The sequence below is a fragment of the Ambystoma mexicanum genome, chromosome 8 (genome assembly GCF_040938575.1).
Source record: "Ambystoma mexicanum isolate Mex_15411 chromosome 8, UKY_AmexF1_1, whole genome shotgun sequence".
Lineage (NCBI taxonomy): Eukaryota > Metazoa > Chordata > Amphibia > Caudata > Ambystomatidae > Ambystoma > Ambystoma mexicanum.
In genome coordinates, this window is record NC_090929.1 from 474258713 (window position 1) to 474278478 (window position 19766).

At 44.4% G+C, this 19766-nt stretch overlaps 1 long non-coding RNA gene across 1 annotated transcript in view; it reads left to right on the forward strand.

The window, feature by feature from the left end:
* LOC138473613 (uncharacterized) overlaps nucleotides 1-19128 on the forward strand; it is a 100601-nt gene extending 81473 nt beyond the window's left edge. The window contains exon 3 of the long non-coding RNA XR_011268813.1: nucleotides 18555-19128. This is a non-coding gene — a long non-coding RNA (uncharacterized lncRNA). The remainder of the gene's footprint in view (nucleotides 1-18554) is intronic.
* Nucleotides 19129-19766: the final 638 nt, after the last annotated feature.

Below are 19766 nucleotides of genomic sequence, written 5' to 3' on the forward strand. Positions count from 1 at the left end.
TGATTCCTTTGCATGCATTCTAGGGCACATTGCGATAATGATGTTGTGCTGCCCAAATTCTGTATGACTGTCCTGAGGGCAAGATGATGATTTGTGTATTATGTGGTGTGGCATGATGTGAAATGTGGTTGTGGATGGATGTGTCATCTTTGAAATGTTGGAATGTATGCAATGTTGTGCAGCTTCGCATTTCATGTGGGGTCTTATCAGGTACATTGTGAAGTCACCCAATGGACATTGAAGTACATCTGTAGGACCATTTGTCCCACGCACGCCAGACAATTCACAGTTGGTGTATCATTTTCTCCCCCCCAATCACACCGCCCTGTGCATGGCCTGCTACTCACCAAGTTGCCACGATCGTTGATCAGCTTGTCGCTCCATGTTGCTTGGTATGGTTGAGTTCTCCAGGACCATTGAATCATGCGTTGATCCGGGATGTCTGGCACAACAATGTGTGATTGTCTTGTTTGCATCACATGCCATTTGGAAAATGATTGGGTGTAAATATTTTCTGTTTCTATGGACTACTTCATTGTGATGTAGGACCACCAATTCCACATGGGTACAGTTGCTGGCACTGATGCTATTTGGGATGTTTGCAAGTGAATACATGCATATTTTGGTGTTTGCAATGTCCTTGGCGGTCCGTGGCAGGAATATGTGTTCATGTCCAAGCTTCAGGAGGGCATTGTGTACCTGGTTCGGCGTGCATGGGAATACTGGTTGTGGGATGCCATGCATCTGCCACACATTATGCTGCTGCGAGCCTGTGGCCAGGGAGTGGAGCGCAGTCAACACCTGCACTAGAGGGGGGATTGCAGTTCTGATGTCTATATGAGTCTCACGCTGTCGTCATGTATCTTATCAACTATGATGGTGATGGTATCCCAGTGCAGACGGTACATGGTTTGTATGTGCTCAGGTGTCTGGTTCAATGGACTGGCTTGGATCCTGGAGATTGGTGGCTGGCTCTGTGGTATTTCTGGGTGCTTTGGTGGTGCTTGCTGCGCCTGTCTTGCCCTACTCCTCCTCCTCCTCCTACTCCTCCTGCGTCTCCTCTGTGCTGCCTGTTGTTGGTGCTGCTGCACTGCAATCATGTCCTCCAGCCCATGTAATGCGGGCAGTATTGGAAGCATTTTTGTGTGGGAAGGGGTGTGGTGTGCTCTTTTGTGCTGCCACAGTCTCCATCGCCTCCACCTGTGCTGGATGTGTCCACCTGTGGCAGGTGGTAACACTGCTCAGGTCTCTTAACGGGTGGTTCGCAATGCCGGTATTTGCGCCGTGCCGGTAAGGGGTTTTTGGGTCTTTCCCATGCCGCTATTGCCATGTCCGCCTACCTTGTGATGGGATGCTATTAGCGCCATGCCGCTATTTCCGACCTGGGGGTCGCGCGCCCACGGACTTGCCGCTATTAGTGGCACCGTACTTACCGGTGGCGCTAATAGCGGCAGGTCTGGGTCATAATTAGATTGGGAATTTAGCGGTACCGGTATTCGCTTACCGGTACCGTTATTCCCTTACCGCCGTCCGTGTAATGAGGCCCATGGACTCTAAAGAGACACTTCTTCAAACCATCATGTACAAACCCAGAAGATGAAGAAGGAATGAACACAGACAATGGAGTGAAGATAAATACAGAGGAACCAAGTAAGCTGAATCCAGAGGAGGAAGTAGGCGTGGTCGATGAATCGCCCAGAGAGGGGAGTGTAGAGGAGGTCCCAAATAAAGCCTGCACTCCCACCGCCCATTTTGAAGTACCAGGAATGTTTACACCAAAATATGTGACGTATGACGAGCAAATAAACCAGCACAGAGCCGCAGTAGGGCCCTGCCCAGTGCCTATCAGGAGAATAACACCTGTTGAAATACTGATACCTAGAAAACCATGGACAGTAAGGTATCCATTGAGAAAACCCTAACAGCAAATAATACGAAATGAAGATAGCCTAAACACTATCCCGGAAGAAACCCAAAAGGCCTTAATGGAAGACGAATGAAGATGTCACAAGGGCCTGGACTAACGTGCAGAACCAAAAAATGACACACAGAGACGAAACGCCATGAATAAGGATATTGTGAACCTAGAAGGAGAGGAGATGTTGAAATACAAAGAAGCTTAAGCTGTAAAGCAGGATGAAGTCTGTAAAGCAGGATGAAGTAATTCAACCAGTTAATGCCTGTACATATGCTTGAAACCGCAATGCGGTAAGCTAAGAAAACAGTGCGGCTTGCTATGCTTAGTAGAAGATAGACCATGGCAAGCGCCACCCATACATATCTACCTCAACGAAGCAAATTATATAAGTGCGAGTCCACGTTCCACAAAAGCAGAATCAACTCAGATAACTAGAGGCCAAACAGGACAAGAGTCGTATTCCAGCTAAAACGAGAAGAGATGGCTGAATCAAAACTTAGCAGATGTAACTTGCGCCAGGAAAGAGCCATGGTCAGACCAATAGAAGGAGTGATCAGTAGCTTCACAGAATTGAAACTTAAGAACAGAATATCCTATCTTTGGAAGGTCGAGATAAGGAGGCGTAGGCAGGTGGCAAGATGAATAAGAATTAAATGCACAAATTGAGGGAAACTCAGCAAATTCACGGTGTGAGCAGCATATGACCACCCGAGCGAGAAGGAGCACAGGTTCACACCTATGCTTGGCAGCCACTCAGACAGAGATATCATAACTTTTCCTGACAAGAAGATGAGGCTTCAAGGCCAACCACAGCTAACTAAGTGACACATAGCCACTAAAGTAATGATGGATTGAAGGAAGGCCGGGTGGGGCACCCTGCACCTGGCTGACCATTCTTCGTGCTGCTAAGTAAAGTGGAAATGTATGCATGGGGTTGAAGCCAACCCAATCACAATGGACCAAATAATCTAGGGTCCTATAGATAGCAGAACCAATGGGATGTCATACTCTAAGTGACGTCTACAATAGTAATGTTTGAAGGAAGGGCTTAGACGCCCACTTGATAGTGTTTATCCAATCCCCTCACTCCGTTACCATATACAGATATAGTACCTAAATTAAAGTTACCTTTTCCAAACCAATAGAATTGCATGTTAACTTTTAAGTTTTCAGTATAAATGTTCTTGTTTGAATGAAGTTCGAGGAGTCGAAGCGAGACAGACTATCGCATCACTGTTGATTAAACGGACTCCCTTTACCAAACCATTGAGGTGTCCTTTTTGATTGGTGTTGGAGTAGAAAACCTGCGCCCCCATCCATCTCAAATGTGCAGCTATCTTGTCTTAAAGTACTCTGGAGCAAACCCAGACTCTATGGGCCAGCCGGGGGTCTCCCCAGTACAGTTGTATGTTAGACCACTACACTCTGGATTTCAGTGTTTCCAATAATATCTGAGATTTTGGGTAACTCAGCATTGCAAGATTTCATCCTATGTTAATCCATATTTCATTGAATGGACTAAATAAACTTCTGGTTTGGTGTAGATTGGGACATTGACAGCAGCTATATGCATTACTACACTCTATTGACTAGCACAACAACCCAGTACAATAAAACTGTTGTCTGAGTTTAAATTAATTACAGGTATACAATAATCTGTTCATGCAGCAACAGGAGAAAGTGATGTGTGTAACTTGAGTTAGGGTTTCTTACTCAAATGTATTGTTAGTATAGTTAATATAGCTCATGCTGGTAATATAAGAGATTCAGACCATGGATCGCGAGCCCTCTCTTGAAAAGGGACACCTGTGCATGTCTCAGATGTAGAAGTCAGATGTTTCGAATGCTGGCTTCCACATGGGCTGGATAAAAAGGATATTTTTCTGGACTGCTTCAGACCTTTACATTGTTCCATTGGGGCCCAAATAAATGACACCATTGTTGCCACTGGTCTGATCACCTAGCCTGAGAGAGTGCCTCTAGGTTGCAGTTTTTGGTGGAAAACACATGTATCGATCTTGTCTGCTTCGCTGGCAACAGCTCCTCTTCTCACCATGAGTAAATAGCCATTGTTCGGCTCTGCTGAGTCACGTGTGTGAGGACCACAAAACAAAGCCTTTCTGTCTACAATTATGAGGATTTTATTCTGTATTTTGCAGATGGCTCACCACCTCGGGAATCAGGAATTTTCCACCCGCCCTTGTCCTTAGCTGTGAACATCGTCCCTGTGCTTCATGCTGCAGGGACTGCACTTTTCCCTCCATGTATTTGAGGCCTGTGTTTTCATGTTTATTCACTACAGTCATTCTTTAGTTTCCCTATGCATTCTAATATCTTCTTAGGGGTGGTTGCGATAGAGCCCTATGGGTTCCTTATGTGTCCCTGTAGCTCCTTATGGTTAGTTGCGGTAAAGTCCACGTATTTTTGGCTTTCTTCTTTTTCTGTATTTGACTAAAGGAATGGAAAAGCTCTTGACAGTATGTACATGTATCTGTCCTCTATCTATAGAAGGTGTAAGCATGTTCTTTGTGTATACATGTATGTGTCTGTGTATCTTCGTGCAGGGATGCAAACTTGCCTCGTAACTAACGCTGCTATGTCGCGTTGTCACGAGTAACATCATCACGGCTGGACCTTGTCATCAGTCAATCTGATCCATCAATGAGGCACCTGGCCCTTCAAAGCCATCAACTGGCTAAAGTTTATAAGGTCGTCTGAGAGAATATCTCTTTGCATATGTGGGATACACTTACGTGCCGCATGATTGGCCGAAAAGCAAGTTTCATCTTTCATTTCTCATTCTTCAGGCTGACATTCGCATAGGGGATATGGGGGCCATTCCAGGGACCCCCTCTTCAGATCCACCAGAAACAAGTATATGGGCAGTCTTGAACTCCACCAGTGCAGGAAAGAAAGAACTAAAAGACAGGACTTCTCTTTGTACAACCCCAGACTTGTGAACCTACTACCCATCAACACCAGATCACCCCCACACTTCTTCATTTTGGGAAGGAGTTCAAGACCCTCCTCTTCATGATGTGACTCCTCCCTAACAGCTAATTCCACACACACACAACTCCCCACCTAACCTGAGACAGGGCGATCTGCACCCCCTCTTTCTTCTGCTGATTGCTTGTAAATTACTTGCTACAAAATTGCCCGGCCTACTCTGCTCCCATTTTTAGTTTCCCGCTCCCTTGTATTGATCCCTTACGATCTTCTTTCCCCAGTGTGCACTTCTCCCAATGACTTGTAAAGCACTCTGTTGCTTCCCGGTGCTAGGTCTGCACACAATTAATACCCAAATAATAATAAAATAATAATAATAACAATAAAGACCATAACGTCAATTGGCTATTCTGGGCTACCATTAAGCACTTGTTAGAACCCTTTGGTCATTCAAGTACCGCTCTACCTCCGTTGATGAACCTGTGCACAAAGAGCACAATGGAAGACCCATCATGGTACAAAGGGCCCTTACCTAAAGCATAGAGCCGCTACCCAGCCTGACTCCACCAAGTACTGCCCTTGTCATTTGTCTCACAACTGGACACACCCAGGAAAACTCTCTGCTCCACCCTCTACTGAGGAGGGACTGAACCCCCTCATCCAGACTTAGAGCTGGGAACTACTCCCTCCTACCCCCACACAACTCTGCTAATAAGTCTACACTGTGGTGGACACCCGCTCATCCTACACGGCAAATGTATCCTGCCTGCTGCTAACCCCACGCAACACTTACACTGCCAAGTCGCTAAAAGACAAGGGGCCTCATTCCGAGGTGGGCGCAAAGGGATTGCCGGCACCAGTAAGGACCCCGGTGCCGGTAATCCCTTTGCGCCCTATTCCGAGGTCCCTTTGCGGCCCCGTCCTTAACACCTGGTCTGACCAGGCGTTATGGACGGGACACGCAAAGGGACTTCAGAGCTAATAACGGTACCGCAAATTGCAGTACTGTTATTAGCACCCTCCCCATTCCAATTGAGCCCTATGGGGGCTCAAATGGGGATTGACATTTTCAATGGGGATTTACCGGTCCCACAAAGGTCAGACTAGACCGGTAAATCCCCAATGAACGAGGGCGGACACAGTACCGGTATTGGTGCTAGTCATGGTGCTAATAGCGCCATGACTAGCACCAATCTTGGAATGAGGCCCAAGATTTATGGTACATAACCAAACACACAAATAGCGCATAGCACAAACTTGATCAGCTGGTGGTGCTTAAATAATAAGTGTTAGTGCTCGTTAGCATGCGAGAAGGGGTGCCAGTCAATCATCGAGCCCAGAACGCAGGCTGTATTCTAGTAGAAGTCCTTATTCCAATCAAGCTGATATCGGTTTTCATGTGTTCCCACCTCCTCTGCTTCCTGCCTCCCTCAACCACCTCAAATAAAACAGCTATAAACCTGGAGACTTGCTTCTTCCATCTCTAATCCTAGGCTGTGCTTCTCAATTCTTTTACAGGCCACAATAAAAATAGAAAAGGGTCGGAACAGCTTCCTTTGCTTTTTTCATGGCAGCCATCTTGGTTTGTAGTTTTGTTTTCTTAGCAAACAATGTTGCGCTCTCCTATGAACCACTTTACCTATGGCACAAGTCTTAAAAAAAAAAAAGAGTGGGAGGACTCTGATTCTAATGCAAGACAGGAGGCTCATATTATGCATTACAATCTTTACTCTGAAACCACAGCAGCAAAGAAAATACTTTTACAAACAAAAAAGTTTCCACAACACAACTAGATAGAGTTCAATGTCAATGTATGGGGAACTCCCCAATCCATCATGGAGGACAGGTCATGCCCTGCAGGGGACCAATGAGCAGGGACCCTCTTCTATATATGTCCATTACTCTAACCCCAACCCCTCTTTCTTTGCTGCTGAAATCCACAAGCTAAGTCACTCCTCCTAGTTCTTGACTTCGTGTTGAATTTATGGAGTTTAGAGTGCTATTTATTTATGTTATTAATGTTATTTTGATGAGTTTTATTACACTGTACTGTGGAAATGGTCATGTATTTTTCATGTTCCGTTGGTAACTGGCTGAGTGCCGTGTTCGTGTGCGAACGCTGACCTGCAGGTCACATTCATGCTTTGTAATGCTCCGCTGGGAGCCTTCTGCTTCTGAAGTGTTTGTTTATATTTCTTCAGCCCTGAGAGGCCTTCTAATCAGGCTGCGGCTAAGTGTGAAATTCTTTCCCTCCAGGCAGTGTTATTTTTAGCAGCTGCCCCAGCCCCAGAGCCAGCGCACGTTTCCCACAGGTGGTTTGGGAACGCTTGAAATTCTTTTCACTTGAGAGGAAGTTTTGTTTTTGGTTTTTCTACAAGTTCATTATGTAAGCGGCAGTAGGAACCTGCGCGCATTTTTTTCCATGACTGTAAAGGTTGCAGCTTCTTTTACTCATTAACATCCCGCACGTCGCGTGTGTGTGTTTTTATGTTTACATGCGCATTGTCATTAGTTACATACAGGCTAAGCCTGTCCTGGGGATCTGACTGGGGGGGGGGGGGCAGTTTGCTAGGCCCTCCTTTGATGGGAGTAACTTCCATGAGCATTCCTGAAAAGGGCAGCTGTGTCCTCTTTTTAGAGTGAAACGCTTGTGTTTCTACATTTAATTTATATCGATCTATGGTGGTGAGGGATGTTTCAGCCCACAAGAGGCATAGCTCAAGGAGAGGTTTGCAGGTTTACCAGGCCGAGGGGCCTCGGTTCGCTGCCCGCCTTTGTCGGTATACACATGTGGATGCGAATGTGTATTTATTTATAGGTATTCACATTAATGTTTATATTTATTCATATAATATATATATATTTAAAATTGATATTTTATTTTGTGTTTCAATTGATATTTTCAGTATATATTAACACCAGTTCGCCTACTGAAGGGTGCTTTGCCTTCTTGGTAAGTGCTATACCCTGTTTAGCTTCAGGTTCTGCCTGAATTCTATGGGGAGGTTAACCCCTCGTATACTGCTGCTTTCCACACCCTGCGGGGGTGACCAGTTTCAGGTACTCTGGTGTTGCTCTAGAATGGTACCGTCACCTGCTCGGTGGCAGGATTGGCTTGTGTTTCTGCGAGGTGATCCCTTGTATACTGATGGTTCCACACCCTGCTAGGGTGAGCAGTTGAGGTACACTTCATCAGTGTATTCCTCACTTAAAGTTGGCAACTTTGTCGGTGTGCTGCATATGGCGTTGGTGATTACCTTAACGGTTTGTGTGCCATAACCTGTTTGGTTTTTAGGTTTCTACCTCAGTTCTAACGCAAGGTTACCCTCGTGTACTGCTGGTTATCACGCCCTGCTCGGGCAAACAGTTGAAGGCACAATTGCTCAGGGTATTCCTCCCTTATGGTTAGCAGTCTGTTTAGATGCTGCATATGGCAGATGTCATTATTTCGGTAAGCACACCGTAGCCTGCTTGGTTTCAGGCTTTGCCTGGATTCTGCAGCGAGGGACCCCCTCGTGTACTGCTGGTTGCCACACCCTGCTCGGGTGAGCAGTTAGGTGCACTTGCCCAGTGCTCTCTTTTGCTAAACATTATGTTTAAGTGATGAATGGAACACATTGGAGTGTTCAGAATTGTCAGTGGCCCGGATAGCTCGGTAAGTAGCAGCTTATAGAAGGGCCGGGGGGGTTTGGACCCCTGTGAGGGCGTAACCCCTCTTCTTTTGATATTTTATATGTCTATTTTATATAATTTATTAAGTACTTTAAAGAAAAGAGTGTGTGGAGGATGTGGTAAAACAGACCCATGTGGGGGGTTGTACCTTCCTCTATAGACACTGGTGTTAACCTTCGTCTTTTAGTTAAACTTCTGTCGCCCTTTACCGTAGTTAGTTTCAGGACAACTCAGTCCTTCCTTAGGTCTTGCTTTCCCCGATATCAATTACTCCACCCAACACCTGTGCTGATTAAGCTGCGGTATTTTCTCCCATCATGAGGAAGAAACAGATGATGCGTTATGCCTCTGTTGAGGTCTGCAGGGCTGGAGGCTCTCTATAGTGGGGACGGGGTTTCCCTTACTATTTGTCCCATTGGACATTCTTTTTACTATTGAACTGTTGGTGGAGACAGGGTCAGCTTGTGGGTAACTGTTCAGTTTTGTTGCATGGCAAATTGAGCAACCGTGTTCTACTTGGAGAAAGTGTTTGGGAAACACTTGATGATATCAGATATACGAGTTGCCAAACAATAACTTTAGGGCGCTTGCCCCATGGGTTTTCCTCCCAAATCTTGGCCTGTGGTTCAACTAACCGTCTAACAGTGTGTTGCACTTTCTCCTCTGCTCGAGGAGTTCAGGCAGGCTTTTGTACCATCAAGAGCGTTGCTTAATCTCTTTTGTTGTGTATATATATATAGACATATACATTTTCTACAGTGCACCGATTAGGGTGCTGGTTTTTTCTCATCCGTGCTGACCCTACTGATACAGGTTCCTAATTTTGGAGAGGTCTAAATATGTATTTTATCCTGCTGAGATCGATAAGTGAACACTTCACGTCACACACCGTTCGTAATAGTGATATGCACCACTCATATACCTGAGGGTTCGTAGTACTGTATAAGTACTGTTTGCTATGGACAATGTGCTTCATTTTCTTTTTTCCCTGATTCCCTTAGTGGCCAGTCAGCCTCACACGAATACAGAGACTCAGATCTCGGGTTGGAGGGGACAGTGGTCCCAGATTTCTTTCACAACCTGTATTTACGAGGCATTGATCATTTTTCCCTGAGATCTTTCCCCCTCATTCCCATGCTCGTCATCCTTGGGGGATATTGTATCATGATATACACCACGTGGAGTATCGCCCGATGGTTTTTCTGGTTTTTCTTTTACAGGAGTTCAGACTCAGGCCCAGTGCAGACTCGCACTAAGCATTTCCCTCCCGTCAGTTACTTTCCTTTGCGCTAATTCCTGCTATTTCAACAGGTTAAGTGGAGCCTGTCCACGGTCAGGGGGTTGGTTAGAGTGTATTTATTTCTCTTAAGGGTGTTAACAGCGGGGTTGTAATGTGGTCCTCAGGGTAGCCTTCTTCTGGGTTGCAAGGTTTTTTTTTTCCCTTGGTTAAGTGGGGGAAGGTTTCTCCTCATTTGTGATGGCTCAATATCCCTTGGTGAGATAGAGGGGTCTGGGAGTGATACTAATCTCCCTTCCAAGTTATTATGACCCTCTATCACAATGTGTTCCAGCGTCTCTACATTAACTGTCAGACGGTGTCTGCCAGTACGATTCCCAGAGGGCTGGGATATTTATATTCAGTTAATGACTTGATTCTCCTAGTCACCTGCATGGCAGGTGGACCTTTGGGTTTTCACAAGAGTTTGTTTTTACAATAAGGTGCCAGCTCAGGGTGCTGTGAGCTTCAAGGCTCTCCAATTTGACTGAAATAGGGGTTAGTCCTCTTCTGGTGTGCAGCTTCGGTTTAACTATTTAGTGATCGCTTCTTTGCAGTTTAGAGTCTTGCTAAGACTTGGAATTGGATGTCACTATGATGGTAGCGATTGGATGTAAGATACATTTTTTCTCCTTGCCAGGTTTGGCCTCTTAAGGATCAGGTTTGTAAATATCTGCTTCTTGTCATGGGTGCAGAGTTCTTCTTCAAGTGTTCGGAAGGTCTGACGGTCTCCGGTTGGCGGTTTGACAGGTTTAGCTTCTCAGGTGGGGCCCCTCTCTTCCATTCTGCTTCGGCCTCCAGAGGACATCCCTCCTTAATATACACATATGTCTGAAGACAATTGTGGGTTAAGTCTATGGCTTTTCAGCTCTGCTCAGGATGGGTCATCCTGTTACAAATGTATAAAATGATTTTTACTCCCATTTTACCTTTTTAAAGATTTGTCTTTCCCTCTTGGTTCCCCAGTGTAGTTATGTGACATGCCCTGATCCTAATGCAATATCTTCCTTTAATGCATGGGATGGAACCTAAAAGACTTTCCCCCTTTGGGGTACTTTTTCTTTATCTCCAGGAGAGCTCTGTGCTTATTTTCTTTGGTTTGCTTTCTAGGATCCCAAAGATGATATTAATTTAAATGTTTTAAATGTTTTCTTGGACAACAGAGGCGTTTTTTACAGAGGAGTTTTTGTCCTATCCTATTAGTAGGAAAACTTTGTTTAAGGGTTTTTTCCCCTCTTTAACCAGTTGGTTTTGGCGGCCTGTAAGGAACACTGGAATTGGCACAATTTCCTGTTTTCTTGCATTTGACGATGCCTTATAAGACAGTTTCGGGCAAACTAGTCTTGGTCAATTCTCTTGCGATCAGATGATTGATTTCATGAAAGCATAAAAATGTTTTTTTCCTTTCCTATTATTTTATTATATTTTATTATATTGGCTCTATTGTATGGATCATGTTGTACTAATAAGATGCAAGGGCTTTGAACTTGCATAATATGAGCCTCCTGTCTTGTCATAGAATAGCTAATCCCCCACACTAACGTGAGATGGGGGTTTAGATTCTATTAAAGACAAGGAGGCGATTATTATCCCACCCACCCACCCTGGATATGATGTGATATGACAATTGTGACACGCATGTACACAGGTGGTTCAAGAGAGAACATTCTTTGGTTTGTTGTTTTTCCCAACCACCCACCCTTCTTGTTTGTTGTTCTTACAGCCACGAGTTGAGGTTCTCATCAGGAGTGTGGCTCGCAGTAACAAGTTGTGGAGTGCGTGATTTTGGATGAGAAGTCCTATCCAGAAGAACTTCGGCATAGATTCAGGCTGCGAGATGGTGGAGATCTCCAGTTTCGTTGGATTCTTTCTCCGCGCTACGCAGTTCAACCGTTTCATTGGACTTCTGGTGCAAGACAGCTGCAGAAAGAGGGGTTGGGTTAGAGTAATGGACATATATAGAAGAGGGTCCCTGCTCATTGGTCCCCTGCAGGGCATGACCTGTCCTCCATGATGGATTGGGGAGTTCCCCATACATTGACATTGAACTCTATCTAGTTGTGTTGTGGAAAATTTTTTGTTTGTAAAAGTATTTTCTTTGCTGCTGTGGTTTCAGAGTAAAGATTGTAATGCATAATAATCGCCTCCTTGTCTTTAATAGAATCTAAACCCCCATCTCACGTTAGTGTGGGGGATTAGCTACTATATAGTGGGACGACGTGATGTCGGAGGCAGCGAAAGTTAAGGGAAATAAATGTGCATATTTAATTTTAGGGTATCTTTCCCAACTCATGAAAGTGCACAGGACAAATACACACTTGACAAGATAACATGTTTTTTAAAACATTGCTTGCTAAATAAAAAAGGTGTGCACCTCTTTTTCTTAAAATGTGCAAGGGAACGTATCCAGTACGGCAAAGGGACAATAGGAAAGTTATACGAACATCTTTACACAGATGGTCTCACGGTTACGTTTCTTGTCTCCGAATTGATATCGGTTCAGTTTCCAAAAATGGTTTCAATTGTTTGAAAACACAGAGGGAGGATGGCGTAGACCCTCTGAAACTCGGCTTGAGACCTGACTTTACCCTCATCAAATACCTGGAGATATGGAAGTACTGGAGATCCACACAATCGGGCCAGTAATCACTTGCTGCTTGAGAATGCGGGTTGATAGCCATGCGGCCGTGCTACGCACGTGTTCGGCGCCCATCGCCAGCCCTAAGCGTTCATTGTTGGGGTTGATGAGAGCGCGCTGAACAGGGCGGATTGATCCAGCTCACTTCCCCTATTATCGGCGATGCCACCAGCAGCCGGGTGGGTGTGTACCACAGCCGGAAATACATGGTTTCTGTGTCTTGCTGATGATCCATTTTAATAGTCTGCATGACTCAGGGGGACGACCAACTGCCGCTGCCAAGAGCGCTGACAAAGGGCCCTCTTCAAATTCAGTCAGAATGAAAGGGGAGATATACGCGGAACCAGCAATCATGAGAAACAAGGCCTTCTTCCTTACAGTGGCACGGAGCCGAGCTGGCAACCTCTACCTTGCCCGGCACAGAAATTATCTCGTGGGTTGAGCAAATGCTTACAATATCTAGGCGCTATGGACATTACTGCTGCCTGCGCGTTAACTGCTGTGTGTGGGGGAAGCCTGCATTGCCAGTGCTGTACTAATTTTTTCGCGTGAGGGAAGCTTCTGCTGCTGTTGCACATGCTGTACCTATTGCCTTTGTGAGGCACATATGTACTTCTGATGGCAGTTGTGTTCTGTAGATCTTATGTTTTTGTGTGGGGTATGCTTGTACACAGTGGTTGAAGTGAGCAGGAACGGCCGGGAGCGGCGTTCCAATACTTTTATTTTTTACTTTTTACAGTACCACTACTTTTTGCAAACATGTTCAACATTCCGGAACTGTTCTTTGTAAAGTTAAACCACCCTTCTCCACTTTAACATCTGATAGCAAATCTGTTTCAACCTTATTGGCTGTCAACCAGCATGGCTGCAACCCTTGATTTGCGCATTGCTCCCTTCCTGCCTACTTTGCATCCCCTACTCACCCCTAGCTGGGGCACAGTTCCACTACTTTTTTTGGTACACTTCTATCATAGCTTGTACAAGCTTGTAACGAACACCCTTGCAGCTCATACAGTGCAGGGGGCTCACGGTATGCAGGCACCCATGCTCATTCACTCCCGGATGCCCACTGCTGCTGCCTGTGCTGTGCCTGCTCTGTGCAGTACAGTACAGCAGAAGCTTGCACTGCTGGTCCCTGTGACCCACTTGTTCTCTCTACGACAGAACTCGTGCACGGATTTAGCTGTCTAGACTCTAGTAATGCCTCATGTTTGGGGTTGTCTGGAGAGATGGGGGGTCTGTTGATCTAAGACCAAGGTCAGAGAATGACCAAATGCAACAAGCAATAATAATAATAGCTATTTCTCATGTAGCGCAACACACCCATGGGTCTGAGGGCGCTGAAATAACCGATGACATTATTATCCCACAGAGCAGTACTCAATCTATCGACCTCGGGAGGGTGGAAGGCTGAGTTGACCTTGCTGGGATCCGAACCTCACAGCAGGCTGCACACAGATTTTAGGGGCAAGCGATCAGTGCCGGCCCCAGGTCTGCCAGTGCCCTGTGTGAGATTTGTGCGCCCCCACTCTCGGCCCCGGCCACCACAAATGCAGAACATCAGGGGTCTCTGTTCTGTTATTCGGCTCATACTAGAACAAGTATCAGCCGAACACTAGATCTGAGCCCCCTGCTGTTCTTGTAAAGTATGTCCTTTATTGTGGGTGTGCCCTGGTGCGGCTGCACCCTCTGAGCGCACATTGAGCCTGAGCTGCGAGCAATGAACTGGCTGTGCTATCTGACTGGCAAGCCAGCCTTTACCTGGTGTGGCATAGCACCTTGAAACCACACAATTAAGATGTGTCATTCATTTTAGTGGCTGATTTGTAAAGCAGATTTAAGACTCAATGGGCTTCACAACAAGGTTGCTGCAGACCTCATAACACCGTTTCTGCCGTCTGATATCCCGGTACCACCGGGATATTACAAGTTCCGGTGTTCCGGGATGTCAGGCGACGGGAAGTGTAAATCCTGTGGGACGGAAGCACCAGTTAATTAAGGGTGAACCAGCACCCTTATTTCCAGTCCGCCAGACTTGTAATGAGGCTCATTATAACAACAACATTTTTGAAGAAATTTTAGAAAACGTTAAAGCTTGAGCTTCTTTGTCTTCCAGAAAACAGGTGACAATGGTATATTTTAAAGCACATTTATTGTATTGCATTTCTTTTTAGCGTTTATTATCACATGCAAAATCAATGGGCATCTAGGTGCTGATACATACAGTGGGTGGCAGTTAGTTACAGACAGGAAAGTTGGCGAATAGGTAACGGGCGGTTATTTGAACAAGTGTGACTTACGTTTCTTTCGGAACAGGTGGCATGACGGTTCTTTGTGTAGCTGAGGCGTGAGGTTGTTCCAGGGGGTGGCAGGGTGAGCCGGGAAACTAGTAGTTGATCAGAGCTTTGTGCTATTGAACTATCCTTGCACAACAAGCTGAGGCGACCGACAGAAAGGATGTATTAACTAAACAAGGGCAAAATAACACTGGGATACCGCCCAACTTTATTTGCGTTACAACCCACCCGTCTGGCAGTATTACCGCCGGACCACAGGTTGGGCAGTAAACTTTATTCCCTATTGAGTCCATTGGACCCAATGGGGAATTGTTGGCGCAATTACCTCCGGCAGTATTACTGCACAGTTATTGCGCTGAAAATCGCAATTTTCCAGGTGTGTTTACCCCCAGATCTGAGCTGGGGGTAAACATGCCATAATCTTGACTGGGCGGACCCTTTAATGCAGCTGTAATCGTGTCACCAATGCATTTTAGGGCTACTACCCAACTCGTGATGAGGCCCTCAGTATGCTAAAAAACAATTCCCAAGATTACTAGAACTTAAAGAGGCTAAATGGAATGTTTCATTATGTCTCAAGTGCGCAGAGTTGATGACCCTTGTACCACAAAAAGAACAGTACTAAATATACTTTTTAGACAGCGACAGCTGTTTAGTAGGGTTTGAAAGATCAGGAATCCAATGAAAACAGAGTATTATTTTAGCTCTTTAAATTCAAACATTAACACATAATTGTATTGCTAAAGCAGAGGAGGTACGTTTTCAAGTTTCTAAAGTGGAAATTGAGTTCATATCCAGGTGTCACAGTTTTTCTACAATGTTTGTTCCTCGCAAGATGATTTTACGTTAATGGGTAGTATCTGCCAAACTTGGGATTAAAGATATAAGTTTTGCGTTGAGGGTTCTGAGACTTGTGGTGGGAAGGCAGGATGCCCGTTATGAGTTTTTTGTTTTGGTGGGAGGGTGGGCAGGCAGGGTGCAATATATGGGCCTGGTGTTGTGGGATCGGAAAGGCAGGATGCAAGGCAAGGTTATTATTGTGGGGGTAGGGAGGCAGAACGGCAGGTACAGGTTTGTGCTTTGGCAAATGGTTTATCGTGGTTCTTTTGCCATCTTGGGTTCAGATTGGCTTTTAGATCCAAATTAAAATAATAATTATGATAATGATTTGTTATCTATATAGTGTTTTGCCAAAGTGCTGTATATAGAACCTATTTGCATACAATTAACATCCCAACTGAAGTTGATACTCATATCCATGGCATGAACACACACACACACACAAACGCACGCGCGCGCAGGTTCACTTACATTGCGGTCACTGTTGAGTGGTTTAAATCCAAACCATAGGGCACAAGCTGAAGATGTTGATATGAAAATGTACACTGACAAACACACATTTAGCCTCTCTTATACCAGGTAAAACCAAACACCTCAAGGTAATGCTGACCCTGTCTACATGCCCCATAACATTCTTTCCCATGTTACACCCCTGATGCCAGGATTTTCTTTTTGGGTCTAAAATTTTGAATCTAGATTCTAGACTAAAAAACACATTTTCTTTTTTTCACCTTTCAGACTGTGGGTGCGTGACCCCCTTAACATGATGCTGCAGCCCCCCAGAGGGTCATGCCCCACTGATTGAATAACGCTGATCGAATGCTTATAAAAGAGCCAAAACTGCTGGCTTTGCCAATGCTTGTTTTAAACAAGAATTCACTGCAAGGAGCAGTTGCAAGGACACAAGTATTGCTCATAAATCAAGGGGCCGAAGGCACACTTAGTTAAGGCATTTTTTATTATTTTATTTTATATCGTTTTATTACATGCCGAAAACCCGACAGGCATTAGGGCGTGAAGAACAAAACACACAAAACAACACAGGTTACACCGAGGCTAGAGTGTTATGACAATGCAAGGGTATATTGATAAACTATTCAAACAGATGCGTTTTCAGTCCTTTTCGAAATGAAGCCAGGTTGCAATCCAAATGTAGGTTCATCCGAAGCGTATTCCAAAGAGAGAGTGCAATACACCAGAATGATTTCCCATTTGCTTTCATCCGTTTGGACCGTGGGCAGTTTAGCAGCACAGTGTTGCTTGAATGTAGTGTTTTAGCTGGTTGATAGATAGTGATTCTTTTCTTTAGGTATTCTGGGGCAGTGCCATGTATGGCTTTATGAGTAAGGACCACTATTTTAAATTGGATTCTGGCTTTAACAGGGAGCCAGTGAAGATTCCTTCGATGAGAAGTGATATGTTCTCCGCGAGGTACTTGCTTTATAATGTGCACAGCATTATTTTGAACCACTTGTGGGGCGTGAAGTTTCTTTTTAGATGCAGCTCCCAATAGGGCATTACAGTAATCCATCCTTGAAAGAATGGAGGCCCTAGCCAGCGATTCACAATTTTTCTCAGAGATCAAAGGTCTATTGTTCTAAGGAGTTTCAGATAATATTGTGTGTTATGGGTGATGTTGTTCACTTATGCATCTGTGCTAACATTACAGTCCAAAACTGTGCCCAGTGTTTTGACTTCAGACTCAGTTTTGATCAGACATCCATCTTTGATCTAGTTTGGATCTCTGAGGGGGTAAACCGAATAGCAACAAGTCTGATTTGGCATCATTCAGACACGTCCAGTGCTCCACCATCCACTGTTTTACATTTTTTTAATGTCATTCATTTTCAGAGTCCTGCTCATGGTTTCCATCCAAACTCGGCAGAAGCTGAGTATCATCAGCATAATTGGTAAACCAAATATTCAAGTCCTCCAATTGATCACACAAAGGCTTGATATAAAGGTTGAAAAGGGCAAGGGACAGACATGCCCGGTGGGGCTCACCAAAAGAGATTGGTGCATAATCTGACAAAGCCTCTCCCCAATGAACAGCTGCAAATCTTTTGGACAGAAATGAGTGGACCGATTTGATAGCCCTAGGGAAGCACTTTCCTGTCTTTCCCAAGGCTGCATTAGTGTGTCATGATTCATTAAATCTAAAGCCTCTGATAAGTCCAAAAGGACCAGCAGGTCGCATCCTCCAGAGTCCATAATGCTCAACATGTCTGACTGTAGGTCCACAAGTGCACTTTCGGTACTGAAGTGGGGCATAAAGCCGTACTGTTTACGATGAAGAACATTGTGGTAGTCCAAAAATTCTTGAAATTGTTTCATAGGGCCTTTATTAAGAATTGTCAGCAAAAAGAGGGTGTTTGTGATCGGTCTAAGATTGGCTATGTCTTCGTGTCTTTCCCCACTTTTTTTACTAGAGGTGTGACCGTAACTCGCTTTATACATCTAGGTATCTCTTCATGTTTTAAGGAGCAGTTAATAAATCGAGTGAGAAATTGGCCAAAAATGTTTGCATTTGCTAAAATGATCTTAGATTGAAGAATGTCCCCCGAGCAGGACGTGGGATGCATGCTTTTAATAATTTCCAGGAGTCCTGCTATGTTTATATCTTGAAAGGTAAAGTCCTGTGTTCCCATCTCCGTGATTCCAGAGGGATCACTGATCATGTCACAAATACTCGTAGACATAAGGTTATCTTTGGGATATCCGCTTCTGGCATTTTAATTTGATCTTTGCCCAATAAGACGTTATTAGCAAAAGCTTTTTGGATTTGAGTAAAGCCATTTTTAGAAGGTGTAAATTAAGTTGAATGATGTCTAGGGTTTTCAATTTTCTTTAAAATTCTATAAAAGTTCTTTCGTTCCATTGTTGGCCTTTATGATTTGGTTCTCATAATAAGCTTTCTTTGTATTGTATATAGTATTTTTATACGTTTTCTTTCATTCATTCCAGACTTTTCTATTCAGGTCAGATCATGCCACGGATTGATGAAAAATGTGGCATCAGAAACAAAGGCCTTGAACAAGCTCCCAAGCTACTTAGAGAAGTTTCCAAGTCGAAAACTAAGACCTAATTTCTGAAAATTCTGCTCAATTTGTTTGAAACTAAAGAAGTGCAAAGGTTGTGGAAACAAAATCTGCCCATAGACCTGAAGTGCAGACTATGCAATAGTGCCGATGAAACTTTAAAACACCTAACATTATATTGTCCAGCACTCAAATCTCTGAGAACAAGATACTTGGGAGCCTATATGCAATAAAAAACATCCATGTGTGGTGAAGATTGGTGGTCGAGGCTGTCCTATGGAACTAACAAAAGAATGACGTATGCATTGTCTTTCTATCTAGAACATGTAAATTACATGCTCTTAAAAGATGTCACTTAGACCAATTCCTGAGTAACGTACAGGACTGATCAAAGTTCATATTTGTCTTTTCATTAACCTCTAAGATCAAGGTTGGAGGTTGAACTGTAGCTCCAAATGATGACTGAGATTGAATGAATAGTATAAGGCGAAATGTGAACATTTGTATCGTTTCTTAAAAGGTTTGTAATAAACAAAAACAAAAAAATGAAGGTCAGATTTTGTCTTGATCCAAAGACATTCGGCCTGCCTTTTTGCTCTCTTGATTTCTTTCAAATCTTTATTGAACCAGTCATTAAGGTGGGTTTTATTTCTCACAATGGAGTTCTTCATAAAAAAGGTAACTCCAAACAGCTGGAAGAAAATACATCCCTAATCCACACGTCTTTGCAGATTGCGCTGATGACAGAGCTCCCTAAGAGGGTCATCTAAGTAAAGCGGGCTGCTAGACACAATGCAATAGGTGTCCCTCATTAGGATTAACAATACCACTTGTATTCTATGGTATTCATGGGCCATGCAGCTACTTCTGAGCTCATGTCCACCTTATGGGCAGTGTTGAGTTGGAGGTTTGTGCCTCACTTTGATGTGCCACAATGAGTGATGATTATTTAATCTGGAACTTTAAGGAGTCTGACCAGAGGTGCTGCTGGGGGGTCGAAGGGGCTATAGCCCTGGGTCTTTTGGTTGTTGCCCCGGATAGAGGTTAAGGGGCTACAACCAAAATGCTAGCAAGCCCCGAGTCCCAACAGTCCTGACATCAGCCTAGCCCTGGATCTTTTCCAGACTTCTCAACACCC